Source organism: Phasianus colchicus, chromosome 1, assembly GCF_987193195.1.
Source record: "Phasianus colchicus chromosome 1, bPhaCol1.hap1.1, whole genome shotgun sequence".
Taxonomy (NCBI): domain Eukaryota; kingdom Metazoa; phylum Chordata; class Aves; order Galliformes; family Phasianidae; genus Phasianus; species Phasianus colchicus.
In genome coordinates, this window is record NC_143436.1 from 121,109,319 (window position 1) to 121,128,659 (window position 19,341).

The following is a 19,341-nucleotide window of genomic DNA, read 5'->3' on the forward strand; positions in this document are numbered from 1 at the left end:
AGCTGTAAATCAGTTGTTTCTGAAATTAGTAAAAACTCCAAAAACAATAGAACCACCTAGCATCAGAAATGCTTTTTTTTTTTTTTTAATCTTCTGATAAACCTCTGGTCTACTATTCCATTTCTTTTATGTATATTCTTCAGAGAGTATATTAAGAATTCGTCAAACTAGAGTTTTACTTCACCCATTAATTCTCTTTCTGATAACTATCATTCTGTAGTATGATGACTAAGCAAATATCATCTGACTTTTCTCATCTTCATCTTCTTGATATTTACTTCTTTCTTTCTTGGTCTTCCAACAGCCCTTCATGAAATTATCTTTACAAATGTATATCTATTTTTCTCATATTCTAATGTCTAGGCAGAGACTTAGACTTGAAATTAAGCTTTTAATTTTCACCAGAATATCAGAAATGGGACAGATTTTTGTGCAATATTATCAAGAAAAATGCGAAGCCTAAAATACAACGTAACAGAATAATCTCCCAATATTGATTAGAAGTGAGATGTTACTTCATCAACAGCATCCCCTGTGTTTCTATAAAGCTATCAGCTAATTCTGCACAGAGTATTTTGCAAATAAAATATCACAGGAATCTTTTTTTTTTTTCTGTAGCAGAACCAAGTGATTAATGTAATTCTGCTGTGCTTTTCACCCTTCACTTTAATGAGTCACACAGGCTGGATAATGGTGGCCTCGCATCCTTTTCAGTTAGAGCTTATTTGAATACTTGTTAATTTTTCGGGGCCACTATAGTCAGGATGTTACGTACTAAAGGGGGTGTACAAGATTATAGCTTTTGATACTCTTCCGTCTTAAAAATAAATTTAGCCATTATGATAAGATGAAGTCATCTCCTGTTTTCTGAGAAACCGGGAAAAGCTCTATTTAAAAGAAAAATAAAGAATAACTGGTCTCAAACTTGCTCCATAAGGAGCTTTGGGCCTGGGTAACCAATGGAAGGAATTCCTCATTCAAATGGTAATCTCAGCCCATGCACTGAATGCTCAGGCAAGATGGGGCTTGCACTGGCAGCAGGCAACTGGCAGCAGGCAATTGAGAGCAAAGGTAGTTCCTGTAGTCTTTCCACACGGTTAATGGATGGCTAATACATACAACAGCATGCATCACTCTACCCCTGCACCCTGCCTTTGGCCATATATCTGCAAGTGCAAACTTGTCTCAGTGATAAGTGATCAGGCTCAAACAAGTCCTTGACAGGATTCACTAAGGGTGAGAGAGCTGATAAAAAAGTATTTGGCATGTTACAGTCCTATAAGGTGAAATCAGAGGAAAAAAACCTAATCAGCCACACCAATTCTTGTGCACTTCTGCAAATCCTATCAATTACTAAGTTGTAGTGGTAAACTATTGCACAGAAGGGAGCAGAAAGCACTTTAGCTCTCATCCCAGCCCTTTTCTGTTGTTGAAATTCAGACTCTAGGATGATCAAGCATCATTCATGATTTCCTTTAGTAATGTGGGTACTTAATATCTAAAACCCTTCAAGCATAGATTTAACCCACTTATAAGAATACACCTTCCTCTCTATAAGTCCTCCTCCCCAGCTTTGCCAGTTGTGAAAACAGGAGCAAGCAAAATCTTTCTGTAACTTTGGTCTCCATGGTTGCCAAGGTTGGTGCTCATCTGATCAAATGCACATGTTTAAATCTGCACAGTCCTGGATGCTTCTAGTGCACAATCTCTTCTACCCTGTATAAGATGAGTCACACAGAGAGTCTATTACTTCAGAGGGCCCTTGGTGAGAAATAGTTTGCTGGACTGCAGATTTTTAATATTTCAATCTTATTCAAATTGTCCAATCAAAAAATCAGACTGCTTTACTGGCCAGACAGTCAGTCCAGCATATTCACAAACTGGCATGCTTAACAAGTTATCTAAAGATACTTCAAGCAGAGAATTGGCAGAAATATAAAATAGGTGGGGGTTTTATGCAAATATTTCAGATGATCAGATACTAAAGGTCTTGTGTGTCCAGGAAAGAAGCACATAATTTCAGTATATTAGTGAGGAGATTTTAGCAAACACTTGGTCTATCTACAAAGGTAGTTAACTCAGAGACATACTGAGAAACTAGAACACAGCAAGGGACTGCTTAGGCTGATAAAGAGATTTTGAGAAACAAGCAACCAAAAACATAACAGTACATATAGAAAAATGCAAAGAAAATCCATAGCAGAAGACTGAGGGGTCTTCGCAATGAGTAATACCTACCTTCTCAAAAAAGTACCTACCCTGACTATTTGTAGCTTTCTTTTTTCATGAAGTCTGATTTTCCACTAAAATACAAAGCTGCTAAAATTCCATCAGAGACAAGGATTCTTTCCGAATGCTATCAAAGATCCACAGGCACCTCTAGGTGAATCATTAAATCAGAGTTTAAACTGGTGATTGAGCACCTGGGGAAGGTGTGTGGCTGGCCCAGGGAGCACAGGTTTACATGCTGGGTACATTTAAGGGCCAGCTACTGAAGGGAGAGCATTTTTTACTCTTAGGCAGCTATTTGAGAAGGATAGCTAGACAGCCCATTTACCAGTTGGGTGAGTTCCGTTCTTCTTTCTATATGTGACTATTGAACTATATGTAAATACTTTGCCTGATATCACTAAGAATCTATCAGAAGCAATTTTGTTTCTTTATGAGCAGAACAATGACAGAAGAAAAAAAAGGGTGGTTATGCCTGTGTGTTCTAATAAAGCATAGCAAAGAGACTTATCCCAAGTTAACCACCAAAGTTAGCTCTGATAGCATTGGCTGACGCTGTCTTAGCCTGGGGCCATGCCTGAGGTAATGAGTCTTGTGGAGAGTAGATGTTTTTTACTCATGGACGTGAGTTGGCATCTTCATGTAACACTGTGTTGCATGATTCAGATGCAACACCTCTCTCTGAGGCATAGGTTTCTCAGCTTAATTCTCTGCCATGAGGTGGTGACATGCTGCTGCATGCTTCTGTCTCCATTTCCAGAAGCAGAGATGTATACTGAGCAAATCCCTCTCTAAACACTATGCCACCTCTAGGATCCAAACGCACCAGCATGTTCTTGCTTTAACTTGCTCTTGGCACTGTATATCTCCTGATGATTAAATAGCATGATGCAATTGGGATCAGAATCTCCAGAAATTAGTTGTCTATTTGAAAAATGACAGCAAGGACAAGACACACTTTACCTCTCCCCATACACAGGCATAAATTAGCCTCCGAAGCTGCTGCGCAGAGCTTTATATTCTTCTAATGACTTGTTATGGCTTTTATAATTTGAAAAGAGAAATCCCATTTCATAAAATAAATCTCACAAAGCACAATCTTCAGAAGTACTGCACACTCCTGCCAAAATCCCTTTCTCCACTTTTGGACCAGGGTTTTGCCTTTTTGTCTTAATTATAGCTGCTCCTGCCTACTGAGGATAGTGGAGAGGTGGCTACATCTGACTTATAAGGAAGTCAATCTTGCAATTAGTTTCCCTTAGATCCAAGAGAAAAAAGGTGATATCAATTTTTATTCAGTGAACTCATTATAGTCAAGACTGCGCTTACACCTGGGTCTACTATTCCAAAAAAGTGTCAGTCTGGTCTACCCCTTCTCAAATTCTTGCTGCATACCTGCATCTGAAGGAGGGAACAGATCAAGCTCAGAACTTGATTCTTTCCATTAGTCTATTCAGAAATAAACACATTTGCTCCAGCTCTCTGTGAAGTCTCTGTAAGTTCTCTTTTTTTCCAATCAGCAATATGGGAGGAGCAGCATGAAGTGATTCTGATGTCCACAAGTGCTCCACAGCAGGAGGTCAGAGGTAACACAAAGAGTTCTCTGCTAAGCAAGGACATCTGTAAGAAGGTTCATAAGGAGGAGCTGAGGTACTACAAACCTGAAAGGTAGGTACTGCCTGACCAACTTGATCTCCTTCAATGACCAGGTGACCCACCTCATGGGTGAGGGAGAGATGTAGACTTCAGCAAATCCTTTGACGCTGTCTCCTACAATATTGGCCTGTAGAAGCTGGCAGCTCATGGCTTGGACAGGTACACTCTTTACTGGGTAAAAAACTGGCTGGAAGGCCAGGCCCAGAGAGTGAGGTGAATGAAATTAAATTCAGCTGGGAACCGGTCATGAATACTGTTCCCCAGCAGTCAGTACTGGGGTCTGTCCTGTTCAGTATTTTTATTGATGATTTGGATGAAGGCATTGAGTGCACTCTCAGTAAGTCTGCAGATGACACTAAGCTGGGAGGATGTATTGGTCTGCCCAAAGATTGGAAGGCCCTGCAGAGGCTTTGAACCGGCTGGATTGCTGGGCTGAGGACAGTGGGATGAGGTTCAACAAGACCAAGTGTTGAGTCCTGCACTTTTGCCACAACAACCCCATGCGCTGCTACAGGTTTGGGGCAGAGTAGCTGGCAAGCAATGTGGAAGACAATGATCAGGGGGTGTTGGCTGATCTCAGCTGAACATGAATCAGCAGTGTGCCCAGGTGGCCAAAAAGGCTGATGGCATCCTCGCTTATATCAGAAATAATGTTTGTAGCAGGAGCAGGGAAGTAATTGTCCTGCACAGGTGAGGCTGCACCCCAACAGCTGTGTTTGGTTTTGAGCCCCTCACTACAAGAAATATGTTGAGGCCCTGGAGCATGCTCAGAGAAGGACAACAAATCTGGTGAAGGATCTGGACCAAGAGCACAAGGAGTGCTGAGGGAACTGGGATTATTCAGTCTGGAGAAGAGGAGGCTCAGAGGATGCTTTATCAATCTCTACAGCTGCCTGAAAGGCATTTGTAGTGAGCTGGGGGATCAGCCTCATCTCTCAAGTAACAGCAATAGGATGAGAGGGGATGGCTTCAATCCAGGTTGGATACTAGGAATAATTTCTTCTCTGAAATAGCGCTGAGGTGCTGGAAGGGGCTGCATAGGGAGGTGGTGGAGCTATAGTCTCTAGAGGTGTATAAAGAAAGGGAAGATGTATCTACCTGCCTTGCATGTTACACATTTGATCAGACAGTGAGAGAACTGTGCTTTAGGAAATAGCAAAGAGTGCATTCAACACCGGGCTGATAACTCTGATTCTGGCTTTCACAGGGCCATTGATTCTTATGATTCAGCCACAGTTCAAATATTGCTGTGTTGTCATCTCTAGATGGGCTGAGATTACAGTCTCTTAATAAGGGAGTTATGTTTTTCCATGCAGTACATTTACAGCACAGAAATAAACAATAGGAGAATAAACAAAACTAACTCTTTGCTTTGATCAAGGTAATTTTTATTTACCACAACAGGAATTAGAATTTTGAGAGCATAAAAAGTGGATTTCTGTTGTGGAAAAGATCATATTTTTTTCTTTTCAAGCTAAATTGAGCTCTACAGCCAGCAGTTCTCATGAAAGATTCCCTCCTTCAGAAACTTACTTTGCATGACTCAAAATTTTCAGCTCAGTAAACACCATTTTGAACTTATTTTTTGTAGAAAAAGAGTGTATTTTGAAGTGATAATTTTTTTCCACTCTGAAAACTTTTTTCTCCAGAAATGACTCCAAACAGCAATCCATTGAAATCTGTATAAATTTAAAAAAAAATACATTCCACTCGCTCACTCTTCTTTCTGGACACAGCTGTTCAACAAATGTTGTTTGAACAGCACTCATGGCATCTATATGGGTAGATATGAGGAAATATATCTAGTTTTTATGTTACGATCAGGACAGTTCAGTTGTTAGAAAACTTTAGCTACAATAAGTATGTCATCTTCATCAGGAGACAGAATTTGAGGTGGTCTATTTTCCTGTTTTATGTGGTCACTAAAACAAAATAAAAATGCCCAAATTCATTTAGCAGAGATAAATCTTGGGCAATACAATAAAGCTTAAATGGAGAACTCTTCTTTCTTTCCCAAGTGCATTCTGAAACTGCAGCCTGTTTTTGTTTTTGTTTTTTATTTAAATATGTAACTATTAAATGCAGTGGCAAATACTTGTAAGAGTGGATCTGCATTTAGAAGCTCACTTTTCCCCTCTGTATAAGTATCAGAGAGTGAGAGCAGAGTAGACTATTCCCCAAGGAGGTGATAATTTTCACTAGTACTTTCACAGACCTGTAATTAAGACATCTAAAAAAATATATTTTATTTTGCACCTCTATTTGTGTTCTGGTAGCCCTGTACTGCACTGAGATCAAAATGCAATCTAAGCAGATTTTCTGCAGTCCTTTCCACCTCAGTGAAAGATTCTCTCCCTTTTATTTTCCAGCCATGACTATCTCAGCAAAGCTCCTTTATGGGATAATCAAAGGAAAACATACCGGAAATTTCTGTCATAACTTCAGGGTTTTATACCCTCCATCTCAAACAAGGGCCAGATGCATACTCTAAGACTGAGTCATAGTGAGGGACTTCTTGATTATTTAATTACAATTTTTAATTAGTGTGAGAAAGTTTAATTGATCCTAAATAGTGGGAAGCAGTTGACAAAGTACAAATGCTGTGCCAACAGAAAAGAAGGCACCTTTACAAACTCTCTCTTGTAATCTGCTACATTTCGAAGAGATAGTTTTTTCCAAATGTCTTTGTGCATGTGGGATTACTATCAGCTTTGAAGTTTAAATCATTTTTAAGATCTGGCTGGGGCACATTAGATAAGAAGGTGGCTATGCAATTAAAAACTAATAATTTGGAAAGTTCTCGTGGATGTTTGATCCAACTGCTTATCCTGATAAAATGATGCCAACACTATAGAGACTTATTTTTTTACCTATAAATTTTGTTGCTGACAGATTTGATAGGTGTGTGATTCAGTGCTTAGTGCTGGTAACATGTTTCATTTGGTTTCTGAATAGTTGTCCAAGATGGAGGCTCTGGCAAGACTCTTGTGGTGTAAACTGACTTCCAGATGACTTGGCCACACTCACTGAGCTGTCTTGATGCTGTTTTCCAACTCAGCCCACTGAAACAGGGATCACTGACATCTGCTTGAGGTAGTGCCAGACCCCTCAAGTCCTACATGTGGACACAAGTCCCACTTCTGTACTCCTCTTCACACCCACGTGCCAGGGCCTCGTTGTGACTGTGGGGCTGAGGGCTGCACTGCAGCTGGAAAAAGGCACCACTCAAAGACGGATGCTACAGTAACTGCCACTCCCACTGTACACAGTTTGCCTGTGCCATCTTCATCACGTTGCCTGGCATTCTCATCACCTACCTTCAGTGCTTGATTAAATGCCTGCCCCCATCCCTAAGCCCAGTGCATGTTTCCTGCACATCAGGATTTTGCTAACTCCAGGCGTCTGTTGCGCTGTACTGCCAGATCTGCATCTTCTTTTAGATTATGTGGGTTTGGACTGTCAATCACTTGCTGACAAATAAATCAGTTTGTGGAGCCAAGTGGTTTTGTAAAATGCTTTCTGAATCATATCAACCAGATGTCTTTACAACGCCGCATTTGTGACCAAGACGACAAAAGTAAGGGATTTTCAAACTAAAGAGTATCTTTCTTTCTTAAAGAGTATCTTTCTTTTTAAAGAGTAAAAAACTTTTTGAAAAGTTGGCTAGTTGTATGAAGCAGTGGCAGGCAGCTGGGGTGGTGTTTGTGCATCTGTATGTACATAAATATTCACTGCAGTGGAGAAACTCAAGCATTGGTATTTTCACTTTCTAAGAAAAAATAAAGTCTCATCTATATTTGCAAGATAAAAGAGCCAAATTTTGTTCAGATCTTTCACAAAGCTTTTGGAAGACGAGCCCCTGTAATTTGACCAACAAGCATTTAGAGAGTTTCACTCCAAGTGAGATACCTGTGTCCTTCTGAGAATCTTAATATTTCTCTTCTGATTGTTTGCCTCTTTGGATGCCTGATATTTTTCGAAGTCTGCCCTTGTTTGCCTATCATATACGCACAACAGGAGAGTGGCATTATCTCAGTTTTCTAGACCTGGAAATGGAGATGCACAAGGAAGCACGCAGGAACAGTCCCACTGTGTTAGAGCAAAGATCTCGTAACACAGGAGACTCTTAGGTGGTGTCAGTAATGGGAGATGTAGGACAAGGCTGTAAGAAACATATCTAGAGTTGTATTTCTCCTGTTTTGTCTTCAGATGTCCTAGTAACTGTTAGCATAGGGACTTTTTGTGGCAGAGATTCATCCAGGGGGCAGCGCTCAACAGCCATCAAGGCAGAAGTGAGCTAATGACTGAGAAAGGATCAGATCCAAACTGAGAGCCTTTTGCCTTGTAGGCTGGTTCCTTGTAAAAGGTATCTAAACTGTGGAATCAAGTTTACCTTAGCTCTGAAATCTCTCAAAGGTGAAAGTGCAGAACAAATGTTCTCTGACACCTCAAAGACAGAGCTCAACCTGGTTTCAAGGACAGAAGATTTCCACATAGAGTCTCAGAAAATTCAAGTTTTCTGTCTGGAACTCTGATCTACTGAAGTGAACACAGGTGTTACTGTGTTCCCACAGAGCTATTTGTATGGTAAGTTCGAGGTCTATGAGACAAAGCAATGCAAGTCACTTATCTCTGTCACTACATTCAACGTGCAAGAGGAACTGCTGCGTCCTTCCAAGAGCACTTCAAGGTTTTCTTTGCTGCAGTACCTGTTGCAGAGGACTGCATTTCCATTGTAATGTACTGCATTAAAATGAATCCCAACAAGGTTCAAAAAACATCCAAACTATTTTGATGCTACAGTTTTAGTAATAAATATATTTTCCTTGCTGGGTACAATTTTCCGTAGTACTCTATGCAACCAAAGAAAGGAAGGGGCAGCCACAAGCAAGGTCAACTAATGGTTGAAAGCTGCCAGATGTCACTCATTCATTAGGCTGTCTGTCACACTCGCTAATGATTAACAGTAATACGTTTGCACTTAAAAGTATAATGCACACTTCCAAGAAATCAGGTTTTTTTACACCTGGTAGGGCATTGTGGTGGAGGGAGGGGTAGGTTCTGCAGCTCATTCCAACAAAACCAATGCCTTTGTTTAAAGAAAAAAAATCATAAAAGTACAGATTGAGGAATAGAGGACAGAAGGAATGACACTGCAGCAGCAGAAGCAGCTCAGCCCCCTGGAAGCTGGAGAAGATTAGAGAAGAACCTCAGGTTTAGCAAATAAATTCTATGAAGCACTGAATATATCAATCTGTGCTGGAGTTAATGGGCACCCAAAATCCTAAAGGGAGAAAAATATTTCTGAACTAAAATTTTTACTCAGCTCTTTATGCTGAAGAAAAAAAAAAAAAAACTTCAAAATCAGTGAAGAGCTGATCCAACAGATTATGCAAGTAAAATTCTTGCCAAAAGGAGTGCTGGAACAAATGAATAACTTAAGGAGAAATGGGAATACAGTGGTAACATCTAAAATGATTTAACAAGGTGTCTGAGCCCATAAAAATATGACTGTTTTCACTGGACTAGAGAACTGAAACATACATTTTTGTTTCAGAATATAAAGATTAAATGTCACCTTGGCAATTATTAAGCAGCTGCATTTACTTCAAAGGGGAAAAAAGAATCATGGCATAATGCATAATCACATCAGGGTGACATGACAAGTCAGCCCAAAACATCTTGGAGAATGCTGCGAGTAGAGGAGACTACTGATGCAAACATAACCTGCTGTTGCTTAGTGAGAGTAGTTAACAGAGACATAGTTTTGCTGTGATGACCACATCCTTCATAGAAGTAGAGTTAGATTATAGAGAACTGTTGTGAGTATTTCTAGACAGTCCTGCACTGTGCTAGAAAATCCCAAAGGAAGTTACGTTTGTCCAAACATTCTACCTAAACCACTTCCGATCTAAAGAATTTTACTAGCGGTTTTCTAGATGTTGCATTTGGTTTTTCCTCTTTCCAACTATATTCCTTTGTATACTGTATTCAGAATTGAAGGAGGATAAGCTCATAAAATGTAACTGTTGCCTTCCCAAGCTAAAACCTTTGGATATTTCACAAGCACGCAAACAGAAGGAGTACCAAACAAATGTTTTTACGCACACGTGAGGATTGGCATGCCTCATAAACCACATTATTGCCATCCCTATGGGAGTACTGACCAGGAAAACAATTCCATTTTGGCTGTGTAAACATTCACCTTACTGAGCATCCCTTCATCTCCATCTTTAACATGATTTCCTAAGGGCTGCTAGCATAGGCATGAAAGCGGAGGCTTGCTAAGTGAACCAGTTGTGTCATTTGGAAATAAACATCTCGAACAACACAACGTAAGAGGACTGATTTGGCAGTTCACATTGCAGATCTCCTTGGCAGTAAAGCTACCTGATTAGGTCTCCACCTCCTGAGGAGCCTGACCAGGGTGTGACATGCCCGTCACACTGCACTGAGATCTGCTGGAAGATGTTTGGGAGAAAAAAGGTCAGTGTGACAAAAAAACAGACTGCAAAAACAAAAGCTGCTTTAGACAAGGGACTATACAGAGAGTAGAAACAGGTGGATGAGCTAAGAGAAAACAATTAAAGGGTAAATTTGGAGTTCATGTGCATACTTTCTGTAAAAAAAAATTGTATAATATATCCGTGAGAGGCAGACATCATTTTTAGTACACTCCATTACTGGTTATTTTGTTGTCTTTTTTTCAAGATTTGCTCCTTTGTGTACTTACTCTGGTTAAGACTTAGAATCATAATATCACAGAATGTTTTGGGTTGGAGGGGACCTCAAAGCCCACCCAGCCCCAACCCCTGCCGTGGGCAGGGCTGCCCCCCACCAGCTCAGCTGCGCAGGGCCCCATCCAACCTGGCCTGGAGCGCCTCCAGGGATGGGGCACCACAGCTTCTCTGGGCAGCTGTGCCAGCACCTGACCAACCTCATAGTGAAAAATTTCTTCCTTATATCTTACCTAAATCAAGTCCTTTTCAACTTATAATTGCGCTAAGATCCTGGTAAAGAGACTCTCCCTTTTTTTTTCTTGTCAGTCTGCTTTATGTCTTGCTTCACTTACCTTCCCACTGAGATCCTATAAGTAAAAAGGCTTTTTTTCTATCATCTCTCTTTCCTCAGTATGCCTCTGTTTACCTCAGCCTCGAAAACTAAGTGCTGATATACTTTGGTTAAAGGCTGGAGGATGAGCAAACTTTTACAGTAAGACTCAAGGCTAGTTGCCTTCATTAGACCAACACATTTACCTTCCTGCCAGGGTAGAGGTCCTATGAAAGGAAACCTCAGTGATTCACTCTCCATGCAGCAGTCCTACCTCTTTCTCCTGACAGTTAAATGGCTTGCAGCCAGGAATCAGTGTTTGCTAACATCTAACTTCAAGCTATCTGAAAAACAGAGAAAATTGATTTAGTCAGACTTGATGCCTATAATAAGACAAATATCCCTATATATCCCTATACGTACAGTACTTACCTTACTCATTCTGACCAAAAAGACACCTTGCTCACTGTCTCCAAAGCCTAAAAAGGTATTTCCTTCTAAAAGTGATGCAGAAATACCACTTGAGTTTATCTCCAGCTTTTTGCCTTTCTTGCTTTTCACAGTTAACCTCATTCATAACTGGCAATACTTGTTTCACCTCTGGAGGTGGCAGCTGGGGAAATTGCTGGAAAAAAATTAAGAGTGTTGGAAAAACAGACTGAGAAGGCAACACCTTTGAAATCCACAGATAGGACAGATAGGTAGGCAGGTCATGCTTTTGGGAATCCGAACAGTGGATTTTGATGAGCTGTGGAAAACAACTACATACTTACCAGCTGAGGACACATTGTATTATAGGGTGTAATCAATAACAACATGCCAAATATGATTCTCCTCCAAGTCATGTTCCTTTTTGTGTTCTTTCCTTCTGTTTGCAGCAGCATGCAAACTGCTACAGGCTACTCAAATGTTTTCTTCTTGTATCTTCCTATTTCCACCAGATCGTTTCAGCAGAGGCATTTCCACTCTCAGCAAAAGCAAGCTGTTCCTGTTTGCATCAGGCACACCAGATGGAGAAAACAAATCATTAATTTATGACTTAGAAGACACATTTTTATGACAGGACTTTGTAGCACCCCACACTTCTTTTTCAATTTAATTTTTCATGACATTTACAAGCAGCTACAAACATAAAATTAGAAACAGGAGATTCCATGCAATAGTGGCAGTGGCAGCATGAAGCTCACCAGCTGCAGACACAGCACTTGTCCTGCCAGCACAGCCCCAGGTAAGGCAGTCTTTTCTTCTGGCCTAAAATTGCTGTCTCCTCAGGTCTGCTGGAATAATTGTACACATAATTTCTCCTCCTGCCACTCACAGAATCACAGAACGGTCCAGGTTGGAAGGGACCTCCAGAGTCATGAATCTCCAAACCCCCCACCACAGGCAGGGCCACCAACCTCCACATTTAATACTAGACCAGGCTGCCCAGGGCCCCATCCAACCTGGCCCTGAACACCCCCAGGGGTCAGTCAATAAGATCGTTTCCATGTACTCTGACAGTTCATCTTGTATAATCGGGCCATGCAGTGAGCTGGTTTGGCCGCAGTGGTGGCTGTAAGGGAGCTGCTGGGAAAGAGCATTTGGACAAGTGGTGAGGGGTATTTGGGGCACTGGGGACAGCAGCACCTTTACTCAGCTGGGCAGCAGCAGAACCAGGTGCAGTAATCAACAAGTCTCAGGTCATCTCTCATCCATGGTTCAGGATGACCCTTGTCCACATTGCTGATGTTTTCAGCTCAGTGTGAAACTGCCCCTAGCCTTTGGAAACACACGAGAAGTCAACCAGGGCTTTCATCCTCCTACACTTTGACCACACTCAGTGCATCACACAGATCCAGCCCAGCAGCCAACCCCTGAGCACTGCATCATCTTACTATCAAAGGATTCCATGCTGTGGGATCACCTGCTGCACACCACAGTTGCAAGATCACTTCCTTGCCAATGACCTGGACCTGCCCTCCATACACCTGTGAGATTTTCTGATTGCTGCAGGAGGTGAGGCCTGATCAGAAATATTGCTCATGAAGAGACAGAGAGCCTCTCCATGTCCACTGCTGAATAATATCAAAAACGTGTACTCTCTTCCTGCTCCCACAGCATCACTAATGACTATCCAGAGAAAATGACCTCTGCATCTCCAAGTGCTTTGGAAGCCCTTCTAGGTTCTTTATGGACCTTTTGTGAATCGTTGTTATTAATCATCCAATTAGTTGACAGTGCTGACATAGAGATGAGGTTTAGAAAGTAAGCATGCTTTAGAAATTGTGTCTGATTATCAGTTTTGTTTGTGAAACTGCTCAGATTGTGGGAACAGTGACAGGTTCTGAGAGGGCAATTTAATTTTTTTTAAGACAGATGAAGTGGCTGCTGCTTTTAGTTAATTGCCAACTCTTTTTTTCAGTAACAAACAGAAAACAAATTCTATTATGTTCCCCGTAATGAGCCAATTCCAATTAGGGTAATTACCACGGGATAATTGTAGACTACCTATGGGGTAATTAGGGCTCCACTGTGTGTTTATCACACTCCAGGGATGTAAATATTTCATGATAACCACAGCTTCATACACTGTTACCACTTAATTTAATACATTACATCACTGTTTCTGGAAGCGAGGGAGAAAAAAAGAGGCAAAGCCTTGAAACATGATCTCAAAAGCTGCAACCATCTCTTTCCCTGGCAGCAAAATACCCTGCTTGTTAATAGCATTATGCTGACCACTTCTCTTTTTTAGGTCATCTTCTGTTCATTCAGCTGCAAATAAAAGTGGGCACCATCATCAAGGCTGGCTCTGAGTTTGTAAGCATGGTGGCGAGCAGAAAAGCAACAGAAGCAGGAGCTGGTACTGACTCAATGCCTCACAGCGCTGCCCGATCTCAATTAAAATCACTTTGTGAGATACAAGGAATGCTATCAGGATGCAATAATGATAGAATGGTAAATATTTGCAACTTTTACTTGGTTTCAAATGGAGACTAGCTAGCAACAACACTGTAAACCACAGCTGTCCAACCTTTTGGCTTGCCTAGGCCATGATGAGTGAAGAAGAATTGTCTTGGACTGCATATAAAATACATAGTTTGCTCCAAAAGTAATGCCTCCTATTTATTTCCACAGAAACTACAACAAATACAAAGCATATAATAAGACTATTTGATAGAGCAAATTCCCAGCTACAAATCACTCTTTTCCAACATAGTCACCACCATGATCTATGCATTTTCACCAGCAATGATCAAGAACATGCATGCTGCACTCATAACAATCTGCGTTTGCGGAAGTGATGCCCTGTTACTGTTACCACTGTTGAAATGCACCACCCACCCCCTCACTGTGCTCACATCCACTCTTGGGTATCCATCAACATTCTTCAAGTGCCAATCAGTGTCAGTGAGTATATTTTTTTCTACATGGACAAATTCAATGACACAACTGTGCTTCATCTGCACTTCCATGTCAGATGCTATTGTGTCAGACTACCCCTCTGCTGCCATCTGTCAACAAAATGTATTGGAATATTGGTGGGAAGGTCCATCTTCTACTTACACACCAACAACAATCACCTCTGACATTGTGGGCAGATGTCATAAAATAGCAGACATTACTTTCGGAACAGCCTTCTTATGTAATATAGTTAATGTGTATAAGCAACAAAAGTTATTTTATTTTTTAATATTTTTATTAAAACATTAAAAATAAGAGCAATAAAACCATAAAATGAGTAGGATGTTTGACTTTTCTTTTTGTGTGTGTGTGTGAAACGAATGCATCAGCCTGGTTCAGTGGCAGTGGCTGCCATTCTCAATGAGCTCTCAAGGTATTTGCTGGAGATTTTTGATGAAATTTTACTCTTCCTGTAGTTTATCCTTTAAAAGAGTTGTTGGCAATTGTACACTGTGCCAAAAGGCAATAACATGAATAAGGTGTGACTGTGAAACGAGAGCTATTTCTCTCTACTAAAACAGGACTTATGTAGGTGTTGCAAAGAGACATGATTAGATTTTTGAGTTGAATATCTGACTGCGACTCTATATACTCCATTTGAAAAATTGTAGATGATGCATTTCTGTAGACTAAAAATGGAGTTGCAAGCATACAAAAAAACCTGACTATTTTTATGTCAGTCTTGAAACCTATTCTTAAATTCCTTTATCAAAAAGAACATGCATAGCTGCTTATTTTTCTCTGTTCACAGAACTGTGTTTAACCGCTGTACAAAATGCAAAATTTATTTGTCATCGCATGAGTAAGCACTGAACTGTGCCCTGTCCCCATGTTTCAGCCCAGATAACGCTGATTGCACACCATTGTATGGTTGCTTCTGAGTGATGGGTGTGTGCCCAGGGCCGGGGACAGGTCACTTGGTGGGCAGAGCCAGCACTGTGATGGTGCAGGGCAGAAGGCAGCAGTGGGATGGGCTGGGTCAGGCCACATGCGTCCCATGGGCTGAGGTTTGGACATCTCTGGAAACGTTCAACATAATTCTCAACTTTATCAGTATTTTATGATAGAAGGATCTTATTCATCTGCAAAGAAAAAAAAAAATAGTCAATATCTTATTGCATAAACATTTTTACAAACCAAGCTCTAACCACACCAGAATTAATAACTCTCATTGCCACTTTCCTTCAAGACAACCTCCCACTCAAGAGACAGTCGTGACAGCTGATGATTTTGCTCTCCACTTAAATTTTTCTGTTTTCTAAATAGTACTACAACCACATTGGAAATGCTTTGCTCAAATGTGTCTGGTACTCTTCATATGGGAAAATGAGGTTTCCTGTATGTCATGCCAATACGGAAGGGCATTTCTGCTGCTGATCTTCATCGACTGCCAGCCAGGGCAGTATGTCAGACACATATTATTATTAAATCCCTGAATATAATTCAGCAGTTAGATGCAATGATGAGAATTACAGATGTACAGGAGAAAGATAACATTTTGTCCTCATTAGGCATTTAACCCCTCCTTGTCTAAACTGGGAAACCAAATGTTCTTCATATTCTGTCAAAAGCTACAACCCACCTTTGGCAACTTCAACAACTGAGTTACGACTACCTTCAAGTGAATTTAAGAGACAACAAAAATTAGCCATTGGAAAGTATTAAAAAAAAATAATATCGTGGACTGAATTGTATTTTTAATCTACTGTATGTGTGCACTATTCAAAACATGACAGAGAATCCATTGTGTGAGTTGTATTATTTCTCTGTTTTACATTTATTTATTTTTTTGTGTTGAGGGACATGGTTTTTAAATCCTGTTTTAAAACATGTAGTTAATGCAGCTGCCAGGTTTCTACTGTACTAATTCAGGCATCTTGCAGGTCATTACAATTTTGTTTCTTTCCAAGTCTTGACTGGAGGCCAACTAAGATGCTGGCATACTGAGATACCTGGATACAGAGAAGAGGCAAGGGCAAAGATATCATGGTCATTTAAGAAGCTTTCCAAAGGTTTACAAAAAATAAATTAACCAGAGTTAAACCCTTCTTTTGTGGGAAGAGCACAAAGAGAGGAGGGGTGCTGCAGGTAAGCAGAGGACTGGCAGCAGGGATCAGGGCATCCCTGAAACCAGCCACCACATGAAGCAGAGCCACTTAGAGCTGTTCTTTCCATTGTCCCTCTGCTCTCTCCTGAGCATTCCAAATGCCTGCTGTGTTAACAGGGGTATATGGGCTTCCACAAAGTCTAGCAGCCCAGGAAGAAATCTGACCACTTCTTTTAGTCACCCAATGGGTTAAAGCTTTGTATAAAACATAGATACTTCAGCTACTTAAGGCATTTTATTAGATTGGCATTTCTTGGCTGCAAACTATAGCAGCTGAGTGAATTGTGTTTTATTTTCAATGCCAATGAAAATCAACATCTGTATTAAACACTTACAGCTCCATCTTGAACAAGATTAACTGAAGTTACCAAGACTGTCATGTTTTCCATTTTCACTCCTCAAGAAAACTTCAACATCTGTTGTTGGCCAAAAGTAAAGCCTTATTTAAATATACAAGTAAGAAGAGATTTATTTTGAAGCTAAAATGAATAATTCTTCCAAGAAAGCTGGAAGGCCACAGAATAAAGATGAATCCATCTGATCTAATCACATTTCCTTTTCCTGAACTCTTCCTAGTCTTTAATAGCTTAAATCACCTCTGAAGGGGAAAAAGAATCAATCCACAAGCATCTTTAGAGCAAAGCAGAATTATTTTTAGATTGCACTTTGTGGCCACAGCTATTATGTATTGTTCTTTTCTGAAAAAGCACTCCATAAATATGGTATCATACACGTCTGCTGCGGTGAATTTATCAACAGTTCATTTCTGGGAAAGAGCAGTAATAATCACAATGAATTAAATTTTTGAAGGGTATGGCTCCTTTGAAAATGATTTTATGGCTATACCAATGATAAAGGCCAGTAAAGAGCTGAGAAGTTGGTTATACTCTCAGGAGGATAACTGTTGTACACAGCCAGTCCTCTTAAAAAATCAGAAGGAGATGGATAATGGAATAACTGCTGTACAGATACACTTTCAAAGCACTTTTAAAAGTACTGCAAAAAATCTCTGGCAAGAAATGTTTATACATAGTAAAGAATTCTACACAGGAGGTTTGGAAAACAGTCATCTATCATTACTGAGAAGCTCTCAGATCACATTCCTGGGCAAATCCCTCCATAAAATGGGTCGCAGGTGAGCAGATTGCATTTATCTGGGACATATAAAAGAGCAAGGAAGATGGAGAGTCCAAAAATATGATAAAATGGGTCGCAGGTGAGCAGATTGCATTTATCTGGGACATATAAAAGAGCAAGGAAGATGGAGAGTCCAAAAATATGAGTCTTATCCTGGTATATATTTCCTCTCTGTACTCAGAGCAGTACTCAAATATAAATGCAGGGGGCAATATGGCTTTAAGGTAGCTTCTACTTCTTTTTAAAAGTCACTTTGAAAAGAGCAGTAAATGACAGACACAGAGGAAACAGAAACTCAACAAAACAGAAGTCCCATACTGTGTGCCCTCCTGGTTTGTGTAAAGCCCAGTGAGATGCTGTCCCATGTACTGACAACTCATTCTTTCCCAAAAATCACCCTGGCCAGGCTGTGGTTCCTTTGGATGCACCCAGGAACAACTCATTTTTCACAAGTTTCTGTGTCATACCAGACCCTCTTCATCACAATTTTCAGACTTCTTTGACAGACATGCATTAAACCTCTCCCTATCTCCTCTTACGGGAAGCCAACTCCATAAAATATGCCTTTCTCCCTGAGAAAAAAAAGCTGTGAGAGAACAGTATTCATTAGGAATTGAGTGTAGCAGGGCAAGGCAATTATAGATAAAGTTGAAAATATGTCCTGTAGTGGACTTTATACGCATGCTGTTAAAATGAGAGATAGCTGATTATTTACATAATCTCTAAACTTCCTACAGTCTGTGTGGCATAACTTGCCAAATACTCATGACCTTTGGGCTATTGTTTTCAAAAGAAAGGATGTGGATGAGTTTTATCCTCTTTCATGCAGAGTGAAACATTTCCTTTGCTCTTCTGTGAAAGAGATGATGCGGTCCAGCTAAATCATCAATAGGAGTGAATGCCATTTGTATTCCTAGGACCTTCCTATCCATGTGTCTTTCAAAACTTTACAAATGTTTTATTGCATTTCAGAGCAGATGCAAGCAAGGACCTCCACAAGCATCACTTCATTATCTCTCGGCTACATAAACTATATTTGTGAAATTGATGGTTAACTTTATTACAGCTGTGATTATTTAAAGGGTTCTTAATTACATCCCCTGCTGTCTTCGATATCCTTCCTTTTAATAGGAAGCTAGTTTATAAAATTAATTTCACAACAGGCTCCAACAGCAGTTACATTTCTCAAAAGACCAACGAGAATGAGATGTTTTTGTCTATATAGTAAAACAAATTCAATAGAGAAATGCACATCAACATTTTGATCTCTTGCTAGGGTAGGCATCGTAAACCTTCTATTTCTGGAGATATTTGAATTAGCTTTAAAAAATATCAGTTTGGTTCCTTGTTTTTTTTATGATTGTTCCACATAGTCTGAAGACAGAAGAATAGTTGGATATGTGAACAACAGAGTTAGATGGAAGTTTTTCTAAGTCAAAGATTCAAGAAGATAAATTCCCATGACCAGTATAGAGCTTCATTACAGCCACAGTAAGTCTCAGACCTCAGAAAAAGGGAAAATAAAATGGATAAAATGCCACTTCTTTCACAGAGATGACTGTCAGTGCCATGCTAAACAACCAGCCTTAAAATGTAAAGGTGATGTGACTTCACATCTGTTGCACCTGTAACAAACTATAAATTTTGATTATTTACCACTGATATGCTTCCCCTAAAGCTAAAAACCCCTCTTTGTATGAGAGCACTTCACCGTG

The 19,341-nt window shown here is 40.2% G+C and overlaps 1 long non-coding RNA gene across 1 annotated transcript; it reads left to right on the top strand.

Moving 5' to 3' along the window:
- The first annotated feature begins 2,518 nt into the window (after positions 1-2,518).
- On the top strand, positions 2,519-7,650 carry LOC116232717 (uncharacterized). The gene is made up of 3 exons (XR_004167745.2): positions 2,519-2,564; positions 3,750-3,897; positions 6,841-7,650. It is a non-coding gene; the product is annotated as an uncharacterized LOC116232717 (long non-coding RNA).
- The last annotated feature ends 11,691 nt before the right edge of the window (positions 7,651-19,341 follow it).